General features: G+C 41.0%; 1 long non-coding RNA gene across 1 annotated transcript; it reads left to right on the top strand.

Moving 5' to 3' along the window:
• Window positions 1-1,216: 1,216 nt before the first annotated feature.
• Window positions 1,217-22,684, top strand: LOC141419254 (uncharacterized). The gene is made up of 3 exons (XR_012444031.1): window positions 1,217-1,508; window positions 21,597-21,634; window positions 22,524-22,684. It is a non-coding gene; the product is annotated as an uncharacterized lncRNA (long non-coding RNA).
• Window positions 22,685-22,931: the final 247 nt, after the last annotated feature.

The following is a 22,931-nucleotide window of genomic DNA, read 5'->3' as shown; positions in this document are numbered from 1 at the left end:
TCTGAGGAACTCAGAACTGTCTGAGTTCTGACAGTATTGTCAGGATGAGGACTAAGGGACAAGTCTGTAGAAAGGACAGCTGGAGTGGGTTGTGTATAGACGGGAAGTAATTAACAGGACAGAGTTGAATGATGGTGGGTACTATGGTAAGGAAGATTCTGAGGGAGACATTTGATGTCATTGTATTGAGAGCCAGGAATTTCTCAGAAGAGGTGGTTATGCTTTTAAGCTATCTATGCACCAGTCTATATGTCACATGCCTGGCTCTCAGGGGGACTATCCCCCACCTATCTCTTGTCCTGGCCTAACACAATTTCCAAAAGGGACTCCTCTTATTTCTAGTTGAGGCATGAAGATAACACACAGACCGCCATGAACAGGTTTGAAGTGGTTGAACTTCAACTGGTTAGATGACTGACTCTTGAACCTTTCACCACCTCAAGCATAAAAATGAGTCAGGAGGGAGATTTTGAAGAATTTTCAATTAATACATTTTAGTTGAAAATATTAAGGAGGGTCATTGTGATATTTCCATACATGCACATAACAAGTATTGATCATATGGATTGATCATATCCATACTTAGGCTGATTTCATTTCATTTGTATGTATACCCATATAGATCCTAGGGTAGTTCTATTTTTTGTTTTTGGAGGAACCTCCATACTGTTCTCCATAATGACTGTACTAATTTACATTCCCACCCACAGCATGGAAGAGTGCCCATTTCTCTACATCCTCACAAGCACTTACTAATTTTTGTGGGGTTTTTTTGGTAATAGCCATTCCAATGGGTGAGAGAATATCTCACTGTGGTTCTGTTTGGTGTTTCTCTGATGGTTAATGACACTGAACATTCTTTACATGGTTATTGTCCAGTTGTATTTCTTATTAGCTCCTTTGCTCATTTTTTAAGTTGGATTACTTATGTTTTAAAGAAATTTTGAAAAAGAAATTTTGCTGTGAACTTTTACTTCCTTACATAAAGCAAGGTGTGTGTTTGTGTGTGTGTGTGTGTTGTCAGGTATTGGTTCTTCAAGTCAATAAAAAAACATGTAGAAAACTTTGCACATGCCAATGACAGGCAAAGGGGGCTGGAGACCGATTCCTAGTTGGGTAAAGGAAAGAAATGAGCTAACCCGTGTGGAAGGATGAGGTGATGTGAGGTGACTGCTTTGCAGGAGTGGTGCATCTGGAGGGTGTTGGGGCAAAGGAAGTGTTTCTCTAGACCAGTGGGAATGCAAATGTGAGGTTATGTAAAGATTTATTCAAAGAGCATCTTAAGAAGGAAGCAGAATTCAATGAAGAGAAGCGGAAGGTATCGCTGAATCCTTGCAGACTTCAGAAAGAGCAAGTGATATCTTGTTCTTTCTGAAGTAAAACTGGTAATGATTACATAAAAGACAGGGAGAGACCCTTCATGACAGTTCAGAAGACCATAAAAGTGTCCACCAGAGAAAACAAGTGAAGCCAAGCTCAGAAGGTGAGGCCAGGGCTGACAGTGCCAGGTAGGTAGGAGTTTCCTTTTTAACCTTACTTCTCTCTCTGCTCCACTCAACCAACCCTGGGAGGGCAGCTCTGACTCTACCCAGAGGGAAAGGCAAGTCGGAAAGGTAAGCTGCAGACTATACCATTTTTTTATCTGTTGACTTCTCTTAGCAGGCCCTGGCCAGGGGCCATGGGGCCAGGTTACTATGAATACAGACTGAAATATACATTCTTATAAGAAACCACATTCTCATTTCTGAGATGAGGCTGTTTTGTGACAAAAGAACCACAGGACTCTGTGTTACTTAAGTAAAAAGTACTCCTCATTAAAGGTTATAACTGAAAACAAAACGTAATTACTTTTTGGTTGAGTCTGATATCAATTCTTGCCAAATAAATTAGACACTTTAGTGACTTCTCAGTCTAAATTCTAGAACAGTTTGTGAATTGAAAAATATCATGGTGAAGTTCGTCTAAGGAAAATATAAATAGGTGTGACTTACCTGTCCAGAGAGAAACACTTAAAATATATACAGTAATTAAAACAGCACAGTGCTGGACTGCTGTAAGAATTCCAAGATGGATAGTCCAGGAGTAGATAACAGTGGATACAAGAGTTAAGTACATAAAAATACTATGTCAAACTAGAAACTGATTGCCCAATATACAGTGCCACACAAATGGTTAACTCTTAAAAAAATAAATTTGAACATTTCATGAATTCTAAATAACTACATAGTGAAATGTAAATAATGAAGTTAGAAATTACTACAAGAAAAAAAAAAAAGACCAGATGGATGGGCTTTTCCCCTCCTGTTGTTTTCTGATCGCTTATTGAAATGCAATGGGAGTGGGTACAAAGGAAAACGATGCTGAAATTGATTCCATTGATACCTTTGTCAGGTACACCACAGTCAAAATGAACATAGTGATACTTGTTTTCTCCCTGTGGGACGAGCTGTGTACACAGGTAAATACATTTTCAAAAACTCCTAATTGTGATGAGACTGCTGGGTCTGGGAGCCTAAAGGGCAGATGAGTGAGACAGTATCCCATCCCCCACGGAGAGCCCCATGAGCTCTGCACCCTAAGGAGGAGACACGTGGTCTCATAAATCTGCCAGGGGCTGATAAACAGAAGGCTGTAAGGTTGTTTCCCCCATAAGGGGAAAGCAGACCAGCTCATGGAAGAGAGCCCATGCGTGTGAATCCACGGCCCATGATAAGAACCCACCTAACCCTTACCCTAACCCAGGGTTAAAGCATCCGTAAAAAGCCCCAGCCTTCACCTGAGCAGGGAGCCCTGGGTTTCCCAGCACTGCTGCACTGCTCTATCTGCAGCCTTTTCTTTCTCTAATAAATCCTACTTTGTGTGCCGACCTTGTTGTCCCACGAATCAATCCGCTGACTCAGGAGCCAATTCTTTGGCCCATGGAGGCAAGAGCTCTTGACACCGGCCAGCAACAAGACTTTAAAAACGTTAAGGTAAAAATAAAAGTGTCATCTCTGAGAAGTACATAGAGGCATAATCTGGCTGCCTGCTTTCTTTCTGTCTTTCTGTCTTCCTTCCTTCCTTCCTTCCTTTCTTTTTCTTCTCTCTCTCTCTCTCTCCCTCCCTCCCTCCTTCCCTTCCTTCCATCCTTCCTTTTCCTTTCTTCCTCTCTTCCTCCCTTTTCCTCCATTCCACCTGGCAGAGACCACATCTGTAGTCCCCTTTCCCCTTTCCTATAATAAAACTGCTATTTCCCTCACTACATCCATGCGTAATGTTTGGTTTCTTCCTCACCAGAGTGCATGACCAAAATCTTCAGATCAGAATCATCAGTAATTTAACAAAGGTAGAATAATGAAAGGGGGTGAGCAAGAGTAAGAGGAGTGAATGCAATCAGAGTGTATTACATGAAGGTGTGGAAATATCACAACAAAAACCCTTTATACAATCAGTATAAAAAAGCAATAACAAAGACCTAAGATTGTGGACTGAAGAAAACAATTATCAAGTTAGAATTATATGCTTGCAAAAATACCTTTCATAGTGGAACAAACTAAAGATGTTTTTACAAAACATAAACACGGAGTTTGTTTTTTTTCTCTATTAGCCCTTTCCTAAAGTAAAATCTTGAGAATAAAACCAGGACAGATACAAAATGATCCCAGATGGAAGGTTTGAGATGTAAGAACAGATTGAGGTAACATAAATACATGAGGTAACATAAATAAGCTTTGACTATATATGAAAAAAAACTTGAAAATACTCCATAATAATGGCAGAGAAGTAGTTGAGTGTGGATTTTGCATGTGTGCCCCAGGAGACAGCAGCACTTGTAATAAAAAAGATAACTCTGAAGTCCATCAGTAACAGAATGGATAAGTATGCATAGCCAGTCAATGGCGTATGTTACAGCACGAATTATAGGACATGCAGCAAACTAATTAAACTCCAAAAAAATAAGCTTGAGTTAAGAAACATCAAGTGAAATATTCCCCATGTTACTGAAAGTACAAAAAACCCAGCTTACAAAATGAAACAATATATGTCCATAATAATACAGCGAAATTATAAAGAAAGCAAAATTGAGGAGAGTGGTCACCTTTGATGAGGAAGGAGTGGATGGTTATCCACCTTTCCATCATGGAAAGGTACTTCTGACACAACTTTGTTCAGTTTCTTAAATTGGGAAGTGGCACATTTGTGTTAATTATTTAAATATATAATTATGTATATGCATATATGTATATGTGTATGTATTCTATCAATCAGTTTCTAATTATGCCATTCCATTAGATAAGTACCTGGGGGTCTTGGACACTCAGATGTACTTTCCAGTGTCCCCAGTTAACACACAGGCTGCATTGTAGCTTGAGGCTGATCAGGAGATGACGTGAGTACTAGCCACATCAGTATATGAGAAGCCACTGGGACAGGGTGGCAGGGAAAGGGGTGGGCAGGAAAATGGTTAAGAGGCCTCTCTCAGTTTTAAATATTATTCTGATATATAACCCTTGTAAAAGTAAGTGATTCATTCCCATTCTATAGCAGAGCCAAAGTCCATAAAATAGAAGTGATTCAATGGACAATCCCAAAATTCAGGTACAGAGAACGAGCTCAGAACATTCTTGGGTCAGAAATCAATACATGGCAAGGGGCCTGAAAAAACCTCATCATTTTAGTGATGATTTTGCAAAACCTTAACTATATTAGTGAGAGTTCTCCAGTGAAATAGAATCAATAGGATTAATGGGATATATATAGGAATTGGCTCATATGATTTATGGAGGCTGAGGAGTTACCAGCTATAAGCAAGGCAACTGAGAAAGCCCATGGTGTGACCCTGTTCAAGTTAGAGCCAGGAGAACCATTGATTGTAAGTCCTGTTCTGAACCAGGAGAGAGACAGGAGAAGATAAATGTCCCAATTCAAACTGGAAGCCCCTTTGTTCTGCCTCTGTGTTCTATTTAGGCCTTCAATGGGTTGGATGATGATCATTGAATGATTGGTGAGAGCCATCTTCTTTCCTAAGTCTGCTAAAGCAAATGCTAATTTATTCTGGAAACACCTTCACAGACATACCCAGAAATAATGGTTTACTCCTAGGGATCCCTTGGCCAAATCAGGTGGACACAAAAAAATGATCATCACATCACTTAGAGGTCAAAGTATCCTAAAGAAGCTGAAATTGTGATTCACAATCCAGCTGCTAATCCTTCCCAGTCTACCCCTTGGCCATAGCTTTGCTGTCATTTATTTCTCAGGCATTTTATATAATTTCTATTTAATTCAATAGAATTTAATACATAAAAATGGAACACACTAATACAGTACTGACCATGAGGACAAGAATCATTTGATAAAGGTTGGGACTCCCTGCCACTCATTCCCCTGCATAAATTTTGAAAAATCCTCTAACTGATCAAACTATTGCTTTTTCTTTTCTTCTTTCTTTATCCACTATCTCTGATAGTCTTTAAAGGCACTGAATGATGCATAGAGCTATGTATATAACATCTTCATAATCTAATTTACTTTTGTCTTTGGCCAAGCAAACCTCATTAGTATTAGTGTGATTGAGGGCTTTGAGTCATTTTCCCTAAATACTTTTTGTCCAACAGATTATTATCCACATATGTTTTATTTTATTTAATTATATAATTGAACCCTTTATTTAGTTATTGTATAGTTGTAGTGAAAGGATCAATGTTTAGCATATCAAACATCAATAAACATTAAATAACCTTTCCATTTACACCCCATTGCTATATAATATGGCAGTAGCTGGAGTTTAAAGGCTTTTAGATTTAATTTTACTTTATTTTAGAAATTTTAGATTCCATCTGGCTTGTGGGCTTAATCATATCCCAGCCACAAGGAACTCAGTTTTCAGGGACGGAAGCTTCCAGATACACAACACCTGTATATTTCCTTAGTTGTGAAGTAACAACAGTCTTTAATTTGTCCAATCTCAAGCAATTGTTCCTTGAAACACTCATCCCTCTCCTTATTCATAGCAACCTGGTCATGAGAAAACAATAATAAAGACCACAATTAAGATTTGCCATAGTGGTTTCACAAAAATCACCCTTTTAACCTACACGTCAGCCATGTTTGGTGAAATGAACATGTCTGTAACTTCTTTCTGGCTGAAGATAAATGCCTTCTCACAATCCTGTTGCTAATTTGGTCACCCATTCTATTTGTGAATTGCTCTCGTGGACTTTCTGGGCAAACTGCCAGTGGTGGCCAGTTTATGGCAAGGGAACTCCTTATGGAGTTCCAATTTAGTTAAGCAAATCACTTTTAACATGGTAGAAAGCTTGAAGAAAGCGGGGGGGAGCGGGAGGGGGTGGAGTGGGTGGTAAGGGAGGGGGTGGGGGCAGGGGGGAGAAATGAACCAAGCCTTGTATGCACATATGAATAAAAAAAAAAAAAAAAAAGAAAGCAATTTTTGCTTGAGAAAGCACACATAGTCCATGTTTTAAGGTCTGAGTCTCTTCTGTCTACTCCTCTCCATTACTTACAGTTCTTGCTTTTTTTTTTTCTTCTTGTTTTATTGCATTGGCTAGGTCAACCAGCATAATGTTGAATAGGCAATATCTCATTTCACCCATTTTCCAGGTGGTGAAATTGAAGTGAAAAGAGGTTAAGGAGCTTCACAATGGTCATCCATCTATTAGAGATTTGAATCCAGGAATGCCTGCTCTAGAGATTAAATTTTTAATTATTTTGTAATTTTGACAATTGGTTGGTGTCCTTATGGAATTTAGCAGAGTTCCTTTCTTCAAAAGAGGCTTCAAAAGATGCATCAGAAGTGGATGTTCCACCTTATCACATTTTAGATGATCCTATATGTGATTTTCATCCTTGATTGTGTTAATAAGTTGAATTGTATTAATGTATAGACTTACATTGATAAACTCTCTAAAGCCAAATTCTCCTTGTATTCCTAGAATAAACCATACTTATTGATTACTGTTTTATCATTTTAATATAACAATGGATTAAACAAGGGGTACACACTATTAAACCCAAGTAGTTCTTGCTTTTTTTCAGGCATTAATTAAGATAACTGAAGCTTATGCGTATCAGAACAATGACTTCATCTTGCACAGATCCAAAAGCGCAGGTTAACACAGTACATGCAAAGCACAAACTTCCTGTGGTTTGGACTTTGCCTGATGGCAATTAGAAAGGGGCTAACTCTAGTTAAATGATCAAATGATAATTATTGGTTTGAACTTATCTTGTTGGTGTTCTGCTACAGATCAGGGAGTCCTTGTCCTAGAGTTTACTTCTTCTTGTTGCACTGGATGTTTTAATATCTGGGTTGATTTTTGAGTTCATTTCATATCCTGGTCTTCTGTATATCTCTATAATGTCCGTCTCTGAAAGAATTGCTTGCCTGTTTTGACTGAAACAGAACCTTTTCAGGACTGCAGAAAGAATGAATTTCAAGACCAAATTTGTACTTTTTCCCTGTGCAAACAGTGCCCCAAAAGCTCATGTTTATGTTTCTCTCTCTTGATCTTTTCATTCATCAAACCTAGTTTATATCTGAAAAGGTCAAAACTACCCCTGTCCTGTTGAGGGGAAAGGCTTCTTCTAAGGGTGACACCTCTGGCCCAGCCTCAGGGCTCTGTAGTAACGTCTACAGGTGCCCCAGACCCCTGACGTGTGGGCTGACATCCTCAGTTGCTGCTGGATGTCTCAGGTTGAGCAGAATATAGAATCCTTTGCTGGAGGTGAACTAGCTTGGTCTTGCCTGGAACTCATCATTTACCAGCCCACCAAAGATTTGTTCTTTAACTTTTTCTGCATTGAATAATTCTGACTGTCTAGACCCATTTATGCACTAACACTTGTGTTTTTATTTTTTAATTTTTCAAACAGCATTGCTAGAATATCCACTCTGTATAGGTGTATTTCTTAGTCATCCAAGCTACTCCCTTACAGGATAAAAGGCTTTTGATTTTAACTTCATTAAATGGGACTGTTTTGTAAATTCTGCTTTCTTCTGTACAATATAATATAATTTAACAATGTCTTAATAATACAAGATTACTAAGGTAGACATCATTCAATGTGTTGTGCTGAAGTAATGATTTTTCTTTTGTTACTCATTAAAGATGCAGTTGATGTTATATAGATTTTTTTGGGTTATATCCCCTGATACATTAGGCTGTCAAGTAAAATATGACTGCTTCCCAGTCTCTTTATAGTTTATGACATTTTTGTGTGCTTTGGTTGAGGCATAAAGTGATGTGTTAGGATTATAAGCAAATTAAGAATAAAAGGGCCTTGAAGGAGGGTCTGCTTTTCTGACCCTAAAATAAGAAAGTCACATTATATTTTTCTCTCACATCTAAAAATTCCCTTAGCTCGAAAGCAAGAATGATAATACTACTTACCACTTCATAGGAATGGGTAAAGTATAGGTAAGTTAATATCTGTCAAGCATTTAGGACATTTTTAAACCTAAAATTCTATGAATTTATCAATTGAAATTCAGAAATAAAGATGATTACTGTTCTAGGACAACCCAGGGAAACTTTTCTTCTCTGTAACGCTGCTGAACTACACAGGACCAGTTTCACAGTAAAATTGAACCTCCGTCCATGACATTGTTCTTAGGGGAATATGTGCTTGAGGCTCTACACAACAGTGTCCTGGTGGACATTTTCTTGAGCTCCCTCCAGTAGCCAATGGAAGGAGGGAGTCTGAAGTTGTGTTTAGGCCTAACATTGAATGGGAACACTGTGCCCTTTGAATGTTTTCCTCATTTATTCCATCTGGGTAAGACAGACAGCTAGGCTCTGGGACATGAGACTTAGGCTAGGTCTGCAAGCTGTTGACTGCCTATTAGGGAAACAGACACATATTAAAATGTGGCAGTAAGGATACCAAGGAAACATGGTCCAGAAGGGGAGAGAGAATGATGGTACCCAGGCCAGTTAGAGGAGGTGGTGATGCTGGTGTGTGTTGAAATATCAATAGAAGTTAGATGTTGAACAAGGATGGAATAAAATCTAGAACTACAGAGGACATAGTAGCAGGGCTTGGTGACTGCTGAATGTGAGTTGAGGAAGGGAGCTTGTCAGGTTCCCTGGGTTTCTAGTCTGGCTTTTCAGAAAATGGGGAAAGCAACACTACCCTATGGGCAGTGTGTGAATTCTATGAGTTGGTACAAGGGAAGAGTCAGGCACATAAGCAGGTATGAAATAAATTCTCGCCCTTCTTTTACTTGCAGGTGTGAGTTCTAAGTGATTATTGTTTGGAAATAAAGTGAAGCCAAGTGGGTTTATGAGATGTCCAAGTTTTCTGTTGTGATTTGGTCTGACAGCATCCAAGCTAGCTCTGTCAGGGAAGCAGAAGTCCTCCTGCTGAGACTTTATAAAATTTATTTTCAGTTTGAATTCAGAGCCCAGTGTTTGCTAGGCAGGTGCTCTACTACTTGAGCTATACCCCCCAGACCTTTTTGCTTTGGTTATTTTTGAGATAGGGTCTTGCATTTTTGTGGGGCCGATCTGGACAATGATTGTTGTGCCTATATTTCCTATATAGCTGAGATGACAGGTGTGGGCTACCACATCTGATTTGTTTGTTGAAATGGGGTGTTGAACTTATTTTCCTGGGCAGGTCTCAGCCTTCAATCCTCCAGATCTCTGCCTCCTGAGTAGCTGGGATTATAGGTATGAGCCAATGTGTCCTGGTGCTAAGTCACTTTTTTTTTTAAAGTGACCACACACAGCTGAGTGACAAGTCAATTAGTACAGGGAGACTAGGAATATGGGGGCAGAGAGGGACGTGGTAAGGGACAAGCATTACCAGAGAAGATGAACTTATGAAAGTCTCCAGGTAAGTTTTGCCTTTTCCCACTGCAACCTTCACCCTAGCTTTTTTTTTTTTTTTTGATGAGACCACATTTAGTGCCCCATTGCTTCTTACAACCCTGGTCTGCCTACCCACCTTGCCCATCATTCCTTGAGGACAGGAAACCAAGTCTGCACCCACTTACGTTCCTTGCCCTCTGGGTCTCCTTTGGTACAGTCCAGATTATTGGTGACATTGAGTGTTACTTTGAATCTTTCCTCCCCACATTTCAACCCCAGTCTCCCTGGGACCAAAGAAACACAATTATCCACAGGTCTCTCTGGTTATGGCTTGCCTTGAGCTAACAGAGCTGTCTGCCATACTGGGAGAGAGATTTCCTAACTCAATCCCAAAGAGCGTTTCATATCAGTAGGTGTTACGAGGCAGGTGGTGGTGGGCAAGTGCCCACCCCTAGCCCTAACGTGGCCTCTGTAAGGGAGGGAGGTCTGAGCCAGGAGAGGGAAACTCAATCACAGTGTAGGAGGCACAGGAGGCTTTTAGTCAAAGTGCCAGTCACCAGGGGCCACTGATACCATCACATACCAGGTCTGGTTACAGCTCCTTGCTTCCCTGGAGCACCGAAGAGAAGCCAGCAGTGGAGACCTGAGAAAAGAATGAAAGCAGGATGCTAAAAGAGTTGGAAAGGGTGGCTGAGAGGGAGGGCGGAGGAGGGAGGAGATGTGAGGGACAGCAGGACTGCAGCATAGCTCTAACTCTCCAGGTGAAAAATCTCTTGAGTTTTGGCTCAAGTCACTCTCTCACCTACGCAGACAGAAATGCCTTTTCAGGGGATGTTGGGAGTGCCTGAGAAAAGAGCAATGTCTGTCAAAAACATAAACTTCTAATCCCTCTAGCACGGAATATCATGCCAGTTTTGTGGCATGTGGTTCTTCATTCCTGTACCTTTTGTCACTGACACTTGGCTTGAAATTGCCAGAAAAGCCATGGGACCTTCTCTTTCCTTCAATAAGCTGTTGATTACTGAGTGTGTACTGTAGCCAAGCTCAGTCTTGGTTCAGAAGATCTAGCTTCCCCCACCTCTAAGGAGCACCCCACCCAGCTGGGAAGAGGAGCCTCAGGCTACACAAAGTCAATGTTAAGTTGCTATTGTGCTTCTAGAGCTAGGGGATGCTGTGCTGGCTTGTGTCTCTCTAGTTTTCATTTTGCTACTGAATTGAGGCCAAGAAGCTAAGCCACATATGAGGTCACTTATCATCACTTTTTTATATGGCCACAGACAGGATGTCCTTTTTCAAAGTCTTCCCCTTTGATTGCAAAAGACAAGACTATATAACTCTGGATGCATCTCTGATTATTACTGGATAAATAAAGGAAAATGCCTGTTACTGGCCCCTTTGTTATCAAAGAAGGATGGCCTTTTTTTTTTTTTCCTGCACTAAAATGTTTTCTTTAGGCCTGGTGTTAATGAAATTCTTTGCATGCATTACCTAATTCATTCCCACAATAACACTACCAAATAGGAATGGTTTTATTGGGCTATTTCACAGATAAGGAAACTGAGGTCTAGGGAGGCTTAGTCACAGGCTAAAGTAAGCAATATAATAAGATATGAGATAACCTGAACTTTCAGATACCCAAGCTTCTTGACCTAACTTAAAGGTGACACCTAACTGATATCTGATATCTGTCATCACTCACATCAACTCTTGACTGTCTTTTCTTCATTCTCTCATGTTACTGAAAGGGAACTTCAGTACACTCAAGCCGAAAGCAAACCTGTAAGAGGCAGGCTCTGTGCTTGAGCCAGTTCTGCTTCGGGCAGGGAGCTAATCAGATGAGACAATAGGGAAAAAGTGTGGGATGAACACATGTCAAGTGACAGAATGGTGGGGTGGTTTGGCTTCAAGGGCCCTTTCAGACAGAGGGTGTAGCATGGCCAAAGACACGGAGGAGGAATGGGGGAATTTGCCTAGCAGGGTCTGCATGGAGTCAAATAAGGAAGGTCCCCACTTAGCAGGAGTGGGGTTTTAGGCAGGTAAATGACTAAATCACATCAATGTGTAAGAAACACGTTTCCTACTTTACTTCTTCATGATGTAGGTCCTGGACATATCTGGGAGAAATCCTTATGTCCAACCCATCCTATTTTTCCCCTCTGGTGTTTAAATTGGCTTATTCCTCCAAGGATGAAAGAAAATCCTTTGGTAGCTCCCAGACCCGTGCCTGGGGTGTCCTGCAGTGAGCAGGGACTTGCATAGACATCAGGCTGATTCTTGCCTCCCGAGTCTGATGAAGTGTGACATTTTGTGAAGTGTACTTTGTAATATTTTGTGAAGTGTATTTTGTGGGTGTACTTTGGTGCAGCCAAACTATGTTTCTGTGGTTTTTTTTTTTTTCTTCCTCTTTTCTTTTCCTTTCTCTTTCTTTTTCGTCTACCTTCTCTTCTCGTCTTTTTTTTTTTTTTTTTTTTTTTGCAGGGAGCTTTTCTTTTTTTCATTCATAATGCAAAAAAAAAAAAATGCTTCCTATATGTTTAGAAAATCCAATTCAGGCACATGAAGAACTTTGGGCCAAAGTCTTGATGCCCTGCCTGGGGATTGGGCCACACAGTCTTCAGTAGACAAATGATTACATTGTACATCAGAATCATTTACAGAGCTCTGAAAATTCTCTTTTTCATATATTCCATTAAGTCTGGGAGACATCAAGGGCCCCAACCACACCCAGAAATCATAAAACACCATATGGAATTTTACATTATTTGGAATAATTTTCATTTGCCCTTTCCTTTATTTTGCCCTCTCCTATCCTCATAGCCACATGGGTTGGCAGTCAGTTTAACTCTTTGACAGGTGGGGCTGGGAAACTTTTGGATGTGGGGGATTGTCGTGGGAGGTGTAAGATGTTGACAGTATCCCTGGCCTCTACCCCGAAGTTACAAGTCTCAGCATATCAGCTATGACAATGAAAAACATGTCTACACATTGCCAGAGTCCCCTGGGGGAGAAATTTCCCATACTGAGAACTGCTGCTCTCATCCTAGCTTCTGTACTTCTGAGTCACGTGAACTTTGGCAAATGGCTGAAACTCAAATTACAAGTTCACTCATTTAAAAAATGGGGACCCTTGTATCTACTTTTCAAGGTTGTTATAAGAATGTCCTTGTCAAATGCAATCATTTCACTGAGTTCTCAGAAAACTTGAGTCTGCCTTCTCCATCTAGTCCCATAGCCAGGGTACAGGAAAAATTTTTTTCTTTCTTTTCCCTCCCTCCTTCCCTCCCTCCTTATTTTCCCTCTCTCTCTCTCTCCTTCCCTCCTTCCTTCTTTCTTTCTCTTTCTCTTTCTTTCTTTCCTTTTATTCTCTCCCTCCTTCCTCCCTTTCTCTCTTCTCCTCTCTCCCTCCCTCCCTGCCTCTCCTTCCTTCCTCTCTTTTTTCTCCTTCCTCATCTCTCTTCCCCTCCCTTCCTTCCTTTCTTTTTTCCCTCCCTCTCTCTTCCCCTCCCTCCCTCCCTCCCTCCTTCCCTCTCTCACTCGCTCCTTTCTTTCTTCTTATTTTCTCTCTCCTTCCTTCCTTCCTCTCTTTTTCTCTCCCTCCCTCTCTCTCTTCCCCTCCCTCCCTCCTTCTCTACCTTCCTTCCTTCCTTGTCTTTTAATTGATGGTACTAGGGATTGAACTCAGGGTTTCATGCTTTCTCTCTATCACTAAGCCATACCACAGTCCTTTTGCTTTTAGTTTGTTTTTCAAATAGGATCTTGCATTTTTGCCTGGGCCAGGCCTGGGACCTTAGTCTTCCTTAAGTCCAGTCACTACATCTGGCTTATTTTTGTGATAGTTTCTTGCTAACTTTGCCAGGGCTGGCCTCAAGCTGTGATCCTGCTATCTCTGCCTCCTGAGTAGCTGGGATTATAGACATGCACCAACCACATCCTGTCCTATAGGAAATTTTTCTACCATTCATATAGATCTGGATTTCCTTGTGCCAATAACAACATTGATAAATTGGACTTTATAGAAATGTAAAGGAATAGATTCCCTCCAAGACTAGCATATGATCTGTTTGACAGTGTATTGGCTTTTTGCACTCTGGTCTTAGAGCATTCCATTTGAGGTATAGAGCTCATGAGCTGCCCACTGAACCCAGGGTCTAGTCTAAGTTGATTTGGGCACTGCAAGTTGTGGTCATTCTCATCCTTGTCTATTTTTCACCATCTGCTTGTACTTCCTTATACTTATCATTTTTTTTAAACCTTTCTCTTTATGCCCTTTTCCTTCTTTGTCTCTGTCTTGCACAGGGCACAAACAGTTAATGGCACTCGGCCTGGCTGTGTCCCCAGTCCCTGTAGACTACACTGGAAGGATTGAATGAAATTGATAGTCCTAACATTACATCACTCAAATCCCCAAAGAAAGCGTAGCTGGGCGAATAGAAGGCATGACCCTGCAGGAAAGAGCTGTCAAGGGCAGTGATTGGTTTATCTTTCATGGAAAGAGAGACGTATTGAATTCTAGATGAAGAGGAAGGAGATGTCTGTGGGTCGGGTAGGGCTGCTGCGGTACTCTGGCACTTTGGAACGAGTGGTGGCTGCTGGGTGTGTGCTGAACCCTGGGACACTCTTTCGGGGAGCCTGTATCTGAGGAACATGCTCACGTGCCTTGTAGGTGAGCACAGTTTGAAGGTCAGGACCCTTCATCAAAGGGACTTTTGAGACTCTTGCCAGTTCAGGGTGCCTTCAGGAATGAGGCCACACACAGGTGGGGACCTGAATGCAGGCCAGGCCACTCTTGACCTTCAATTTCACAGGGCTTGGCCTCAGAGGACCATGCAAGTCTCTGGTGGCTCCCTTTCCTACTTCTGGTCCCCTCTGCCTTATTACAAGCTCATGGTTCTCTGAAAATAAGCATCAGTGGGGACTTTATAAGACAGACAGCATAGTGTACTGGAAAGAGTTTGAACTTTGAAGGGAAGCTGCCCCTAACCTGAAACTTGACTCATTTTTCTTGTAAATATGTCGCCCTCAGCAAATTACTTCATCTCACATAGAATCTTCATCTTAGTCTTTAAAATAGAAGGTGAAATAACACTTACCTGTTAGAGCTTTTATACAGATTAGATGTAACCTATACCAAGAGCGAGCCTAATATGTGACTTGTATTGTTACTTATAAGTGACAACAAAAGCTCAGAACTATGAAGGGGCTGGGATGTGGTCAGCAAACCAGAAAATGTGTAGGCAAGGATATAAGTCCCATTTTATGGATTGCGGTGGACAAAGTTCAGAGCCCCAGGGCACCAGGCAAACTGGATTCCTGGGATAAGAACATGGTTATGTCTTAGAATGAGATCCCTGACTCCCACCCATTACATGTAGGTGTCAGCATCTCTTGTTCTGTATCATAAACACCTGGTGAGGGTCTCATAAGGAGGATGTTGAGCATTGAGGAACCAACAGTTACTTCTTCCATCAGCCTCCAGGAGGTAGAGGTTGACAGTGCCCAGTGGGGGACAGATATAAGCAATCCTGGACACAAATGCTAAAATGACCGAGGGCAGGACACCATGAGAACACATTTCAGGCCTAGTGTATCCCTGGGCACTAGGGACAGTTGACCTAAAAAGCAGCTGAAATCCAAAAGTTGAGTCATAGAGACAAAAAGAAAGGCAGGCAGAATTTTTAAATAAAGAAAATAGGTGGACATGAAAATCCAAGTGACCCCAAGGAAAAAGAGGTAGAGAAAATTTGTCTAATGATCTCAGATCTCTTTTGAGGTCTTTCCATCTTCCTCGGGTTGGGGCTGAGTGTCCCCCTGTGTCTTCCCAACGAGTACCTCTTTCTATTCATCATAGCTGAACACTTCTTGACCAGGAAATCAAGAGAATATATAAAAAGAAATCACTTTTTTTCTTTTAAAATTGCATGTACTTCCTAATTCATCAGTTTTGAATAAAAATCCATTTAACAGCTTGTTCATGATTTCTCTCATTTTTTGGCTGACTTTTAAAGCATCTATTTTGATAATGAGTTGGAAAGCACAAGTTTTAATCAATGTCTTCCTGGGTTTTATCTCTGGGTCATAGCTTTAGATTAGAGAGGAAGCAACTGAAATTTGCTTCTGGGTGATAGTTTTTGCCTGGCTTTCTATGAAATTACTTCATTGTTTTCATACAATTTTAGAAGCCACAGGCTGTCTAATGTCTATGATCTCAACTGACCTCAAATGGATGAGACAGGGGCTGAGATCCCCATTCTACAATAGGTGAATGAATGTTCAAGAGCTGCTATCAACCTTCAGGGAATGGACGGTTGGGGCCCACAGTGGTGAGGGAGAGAAGATCCCTCATTCAGTCCAAGTGATTCGCAGAGGAATGGTGCATTTGGTAGGTGGTGAATGTTAAGAAAGAACTAGGACTTCTGAAAACTGTATCGTTCATTGCACTAAATTATGGGTAATGAAGGAAGCAGGGAAACTGAGTGGTGAAGTGGGTTGAGACACACTGTTTTTTTTCTCCAACAAGTCTTCAGTTGCTTTAAGTCACTTCTAGCTAAAAAGACATGGAGAGGGGGATCTAGCCATTGCCTCAATGGTGCCAGAAGCTCCATGTTGGGGGGTGATGTGACTTGTCAGTTAATAAGGGAGAGAGGAAATGGTATCCATGTAGTCTGCATTCTAAACTTGTGGCTGGGCGGAGGGTCATTGTGGTAGAAACAATTAGAATTTCGTGGTTTCAGACCTGCCTGTGTAAGACCCTTGATTCTGCTATTTGGAAGGCTGTGTGGCTTTGGTCTACAACTTAACCTCTTCGAGCCTCAGTGCTTACATATGTAAAATGGGAAATCACAACCTATCTCTTAGGACTGTAGAGACAATTAGTGAGATGATACTTATCAATTGATTGGGGTCATATGTGACAATAAAAAAATGTTGTTAGAGAGACTGGGAGCTACAGTAGCTCAGGCTGGAGTCAGACATTTAGATAACCCTTCACTGTTCTATACAGTAATGCATACTTACTTGACCCTGCAAAAGGGGTAGGTAAAAAGTTTTCTGAGACAGTCTTTCCAGGTACAGGAAGAAACTTGCTTTAAATGTCCTGGCTGTTCAAGACTCAATTTTATCTGTGTACTGCCTATAACCACACACAGCTCCTATCTCTCCCTCTTCTATCCATGCTAATCTTTCTTTACCTGGGATGTACTAAGCTTGCTCTTATCCCAGGGTCATTGTACTATGATTCTCTCTGCAGTTCTGTTCCTTTGTCTGACTCATAATTAAGCTTTAGCCTGATCCTTTCTGAAGTGTCCTCTTTGACAACAGAGTTTAAGGTAGAAAGCCTGAAGCACCTTTCCCATATCCCATAAAACCCTGTGTCTCCCTGTGTCAACCTTGCATCACATTGCTGTACTTTCTATATCATCCACTCCTCTAGGAAATACCTTGTTTATTTATTTATTTGATAAATAGATTTTAAGCTCCATGTGAGCTGGGATAATATCTGTCTTGTCTGTACCTCTGTCTCCACTGTCACTGCTGAGTAAATGAGTGAAGGAAAGAATGAATGCTGTGACTGGAGGCTGGTGGGGCTTCAGTTATGAGAGTTGGTGATCTGCCAAGGAAGGGAAACAAGGGGGGCAAGGTGACAGTCCCGTGTGTGTTGGGCAGTAGAGGAGAGAAAATTACTGAGATGGAGGAAAGGGAGAAGTTTTTGAATTCTTCACCCACCTAGATCCCAGAGTTTCAACATCCTGCTACATCAGAGCTCAAGTCTGTCCTCTGATCTGAGGAGCGAGATAGATCAAGTGCCAAAGTAGGGTACCTTCCCGAGTTGAGTTGTCAGATATAACATAAAAATACAAGACACCCAGTTAAACTTGCATTTTAGATAAACAGCCAATCACATTACTAGCATAAGTACATACTTAGATTGCTTGGAATATACTTATGCTAAAAATCTTCATCTTTATATGAAATTCAGATTTGGCTAGACATTCTGTGTTTTATCTGGTTATCTTACAAAATGATGCAGTGGCCTTACTTCACCGAAAGGGGCTGCTCCTTTGAGTCACTTTGAGGAAATTTTTTGTCAGTAGCCACAGGGCATCCATTCTCTTGGTCACTGAGCTCTTGAGACAGACCCAAAGGCTGCCAAAAAGCTAACTATGATGCAGAGCACCTTCTATGTTCTGCAGGTTTCTTCCTGAGGTTGTCCCCTTGAGGTGTCACTTTAATCTTCCTTCCTCTCAGGGTAAGGAAAAGAGAATGATAGAACATCAACAATATCTTAAAACATAACATCTGTGAAGGTAGAGGATATAAGGACGTGTACTGAAAGCTATTGAATAATGGGGGTGAGAGGTAAAGAGGCAAGGAGAGCAATGGAAGGGGTTGAATGGACCAAAGTAAAGCATACCTGCATTGGGGACACATTGAGACACCCCTTGCAACAGTGACTTAAATATTAATGAAAGGACTGTGAAAATAGGTACAGTGGGGTGGGGAGGTATTTGTGGGAGGGTGAGGGTGAATGAAGGAGATTAATGGAGGATATATGTGGATAGACTTCATATACTTAAATAAAATAGAACAAAGAAATCTCTTGCAATTGCTTTAAGTGGGGCAGGAATGGGGTCAAGGGGGGGAGATAATAGGGGTGATCTAAACAATGTACAATATAAGCCTATTAGGAATTGTCACAATGAATCCCCCTTACAACAAATATATCCTAATTTTAAAAAACTTCCTTTCCCTCCTTCCCTAGAGCATGTGACCGACCATCTCATTCTCACTCTTTCTTGCTGTATTGCTTTTGCTCTTCAACCATCTGGCAGCACAAGGTCTCTCGAAAGGCCGTTTCCTATTACCCATCAATCCTTTTCTCATTCTCTCTCTTTGGCGTTGATCTCCTAGATTTGATTCAAGGCTTGTGTCTTACAGTTAAATTTTTCCTAAGTGGAGAAGGAGCAGAAATGAACCCTTCCTCTACCATGCCAGACCCACAAGGAATAAGCAAGGGCACCTGGGACAAGTTGCACTGAGGAGTTGAGATTTTCTCAGAGTGTCTGACTTGGTTGCCTTCATCCAGCCTTGTGTCTGGATTATGATAAGCTCCTGTCTGCACTCCACTCCCCTCATGCTTGTCTACCTTTGTACTCACAGTCTTTCCTGTGTTTGGTACCCTGAGGTTGTAGAGGCTTTCTGGAGAGAGCCATGCTTTCTAATGCTGCTAACTGGAGTTAGTTTATCCAGAAGAAAATAGTCCCAATCTGACTCTGGTGTGGTTCTTTTCCTATCCCATTTGTGGTAGAAACATTTGCAGGTTCCCCTCTAGCACCAGTCAGCATCATTTTCTCCATGTCAATGCTTGCTGCATTGACATATCCAGTTGACACCAAAAGAAAGCTCGACCTCCAGCTTTTCTAGCTCAGGAAGCCATGTTCCTTTTTGGTTTTGGGCTCGTAGGCTGACTCAGTGAGTCTCTCACTCTAAATGTTATGTCTCAGCTAGTAGAAAACATCCCTAATGTTGTATCCCCTTTGGATAATTGCTATTGCTAGGAATGGCTATATAATTTGTGGGGTCAGTGCAAAATGGGAATGCAGGGCCTCATTTAGAAAAGAACTAAGAATTTCAAGATGGTGACAGTGCAGCTTCAAACCAAGTATGGGCTTCTATAAAATGCAGATCCCTATGTGGCTGAGCATCACACACATCCATGGAGTCAGGCCTGGTCACGACGCCCATATAGTTTTCCATGGTATATGTCTTTTCATGCTCTTGACTCTGTATTCAAGTGAAATAATCTCTCCAAGTTTGTTTACTTGTGAAGCACAGGCATTTTCCTCATGGATGGGTACTTGGTTAGTGTTCAGTCCAAATAAAATTCATTTCTAATGAGAACAGGTAAGATGGGTGTGTTAAGAGTCACAGGTCTCTCTCTGTTGGTCAGTCCTTTACATTTCTTTCCATATGCAAACCTTTTAAATTAGTGAGGAGAGCTAATTCAACATTTCATATATATGCTGTTTTCATTGCAGTAGCTGTTCACCTTGATTAAGTGACACAGTTACTTTCCTTGCTTGTTAGATGGGGGTAATTCAGGGAGTTATATTATTGAGGAAAAGAAATAGCTCTTGTAGTATTTGGATGTTCAGTAATTCTTCCATGACATTTCTTGTCATTGAAGCCCAGGTCTCTAATCTCAGTGAATCAAGATATTCGGTCTTATATTGGATCTTCGTCCCTTGTGTTGAGGAATGAAACAATTTGCCTGCTGTCAAGTTGTGTGTGACAACAATTTGCTTTCATTTAGACTTAGTTTCAGAGTGATGCCAGATACTTGCTTGACACCATTGTGGGAGAGTTACCTTTTCTCCAACTGGTAAAAATTTTCCTGATATGGGAACCTTGGAAGAAGCAAAGTAAGGCCTTTGTAAAAGGAGATTTGTTTTGAGGAATTGGCTCTTGTGATTATGGAGGCTGGGAAGCCCCACCTTTTGAGATCCAGGAAAGCCAGTGATACCATTCAACCTAAATCAGGTCTGAGAACTGGAAAAGTGGATGGTGGGAATCCCAGTCTGAGGGCCAAGATGAGCTAAGATATTCTGGTTCAAGCACTGAGTGTAAAAAAAAAGAAAAGAAATGGGGAATTCCTTTTCTCTCTGCTTTTTGTTCTACTTAACTCTTTAATGGATTGGATGGCACCCACACCCCACACTGGGTGAGGGAAGATCTTCCTTACTTACTGTACTGATTTAAATGCTAATCCTATTGAGAACATTGGAGCAGACACACTTGGAAACCATGTTTAACAGGAAAACTACATGGGCAGTCAAGATGACACATGAAACCAATGATCACAACATCCTAGAGCTCATATTATCTTAGTTCTAAGTGTGTAGAAGTATCATCTGGAAGCGGGGCTCAGGTGGCTCATGCCTATAATCCCAGCTACTTGGGAGGCTGAGATCAGAAGGATCATGGTTTGTAGCCAGCAGAGTTGAGGTGGGTGGGGTGTTTGTGAGACCTCATCTCAACCATTAGCTGGGCAGAGTGGTGAGCACCTGTCAGTCCAAACTGTGTGGGAGGCTGAGATCGAGAGGATCACTGCTCCAGACCAGCCTGGGCAAAAAAGTTTTTGAGATCCCATCTTAATGGAAAAAAGCTGGGAGTTGTGACACATGACTGTCATCCCAGTGATGGAAGGAAGCCTAAAGTAGGAGGGTCCTAGTCTTGGCTAGCCTGAACAAAATGTGGGACTGTATCTCCCAAAATAATTGGAGCAAAAAGTGCTGGAGGATGGCTCAAGCAGTAGAGTGCCTGCCCAGCGAGTGCAAAGCCTGAACAAAAACTCTTGGTACTGCCAAAACCAACCAACCACCCACCCACCCACCCACCCAAACAAAAAAACCTTAACAAACAAAAACAAAAAAAGAAAACAAAACAAAAGAAAACAAAAATCACACCTAGGAAGAATTTTTAAGGAACAAGAATAAGATTCTAGCTGTGGAAGTGCTACGTCATGGTACCCAGAGGATAGTCTGGGTTGAGAATTTGACTATTTTCAGGAGATTCTGATTCATATGCTTAGTTAAATATCAATAAACTAATATTGAAAGATAAAAATTCAAGGGTTAAAAAAAATTTCTGTGAGGGCATTGGAAACGGTCACTGTGCATTCAACCATTTTCTAGCAGAGTTGGTAGAAGAATTAGCTAACACCACAGAGCTGGTGGAAACAGGACTAGAACCTGAGTTACCTGACTCCTCATGTACTCTTCTTTCCAGTATGTTCTCTCCTGTTTTGCTGAGCACAACATCGATTGGTGAGTTGAACTGACCGACTCCAGTGAGATCTATCCTGTCTCTCAACGAATGGCTCATTTGCTTATTCTTCCAAAGTCAGTGCTCACTTTTGTTTATTTTCACTTTCATTTTAATTGGTTGAGAAGGTCACAGCTGAACACCCACATGGCTCCAATCACCAGGTGTCAGGGGACAGAAGGCATAGCTCTCCAGAGAAGCTGGACAGAGTCCATGCTATTTGTATGTTGGATTTCCTTCTCACTCTTGCCCCAATGGAAACTCAACCCATCCATTCAGTGTGGCCAAAATGAGTGTGACTTCACGAGTAAGAGGAATATAAGCAGATGGCTGGAAAGTAAACACTCTCTGATTTAACCAGGTTCACATACTTTCACCTTTTTTATGTCTTTAATTAAAAACTGAAAAGGTCTTTGCCCTGAAAGATGAATTGAGAAAAATGTCCTATTATGAGCACACGCCACCTTTGGAGTGAAATGATTTGCACTGTAATTAAATGCAAATTGGTGTTTAAGAATAATTAGTGCAAGTGGCCTGTAAGCCCAGGGATTACCTGGTTAATCAGCAGAAATATTCGTGTAATTTCTTCTTTATCACACTTTGGGCACCTGATTGATCACAAACTTCTTTGCTTTGGAAGGCCTGGAATCATAGCCTCGTAAATTCAGACATCAATATTAGCAACAAAATAAGCATTCATAACTTGAGGATTTCTTTTTTAATTTTAATTTCTACTTTCTAACTGATACAGAAAAACATTAAAAATGTGCATATTAATGAGGTACTATGTATTGTTTTTATATATGCATACTTGGGGTAATGTTTAAATCTGACTAAGCATACCTACTTCCTCAAACATTTATTGTTTCTTTCTTTTCGTTTTTTTCGCAGAGCTGGGGTTTGAACTCAGGGCCTACGCAGAAGGTTCTAGAATAACAGACTCAGATTCAAAACCAAGCCACCCACATTCACTGGACTTTTAGGTACTGAAGCCCTCATCTCAATTCCTTTTCCAGGAAAAGTTATTCTGTTGACTCGCTCTTACTAGAATTAAATCATCATTGGTAGAAAATGGTAGCATGGACTCAAAGCTTGTTTCCACTTTCATTTTATGATTTTACTTTTTTAAATCCTCAGATTATATTCACAGTCATCAAGAAATGGAAAGAACCTAAGTGCCCATTAAAAATGGATAAAGAGAATGTGGTGCACATACACAGTGGGATACTATTCAGTCACAAAAAGAATGAAATCCTGTTGTATTCAGCAACATGGATAGAACTGGACAGAAATATTTTC

The sequence above is a fragment of the Castor canadensis genome, chromosome 19 (genome assembly GCF_047511655.1).
Source record: "Castor canadensis chromosome 19, mCasCan1.hap1v2, whole genome shotgun sequence".
Lineage (NCBI taxonomy): Eukaryota > Metazoa > Chordata > Mammalia > Rodentia > Castoridae > Castor > Castor canadensis.
This window is presented reverse-complemented; position numbering and strand designations above follow the sequence as displayed.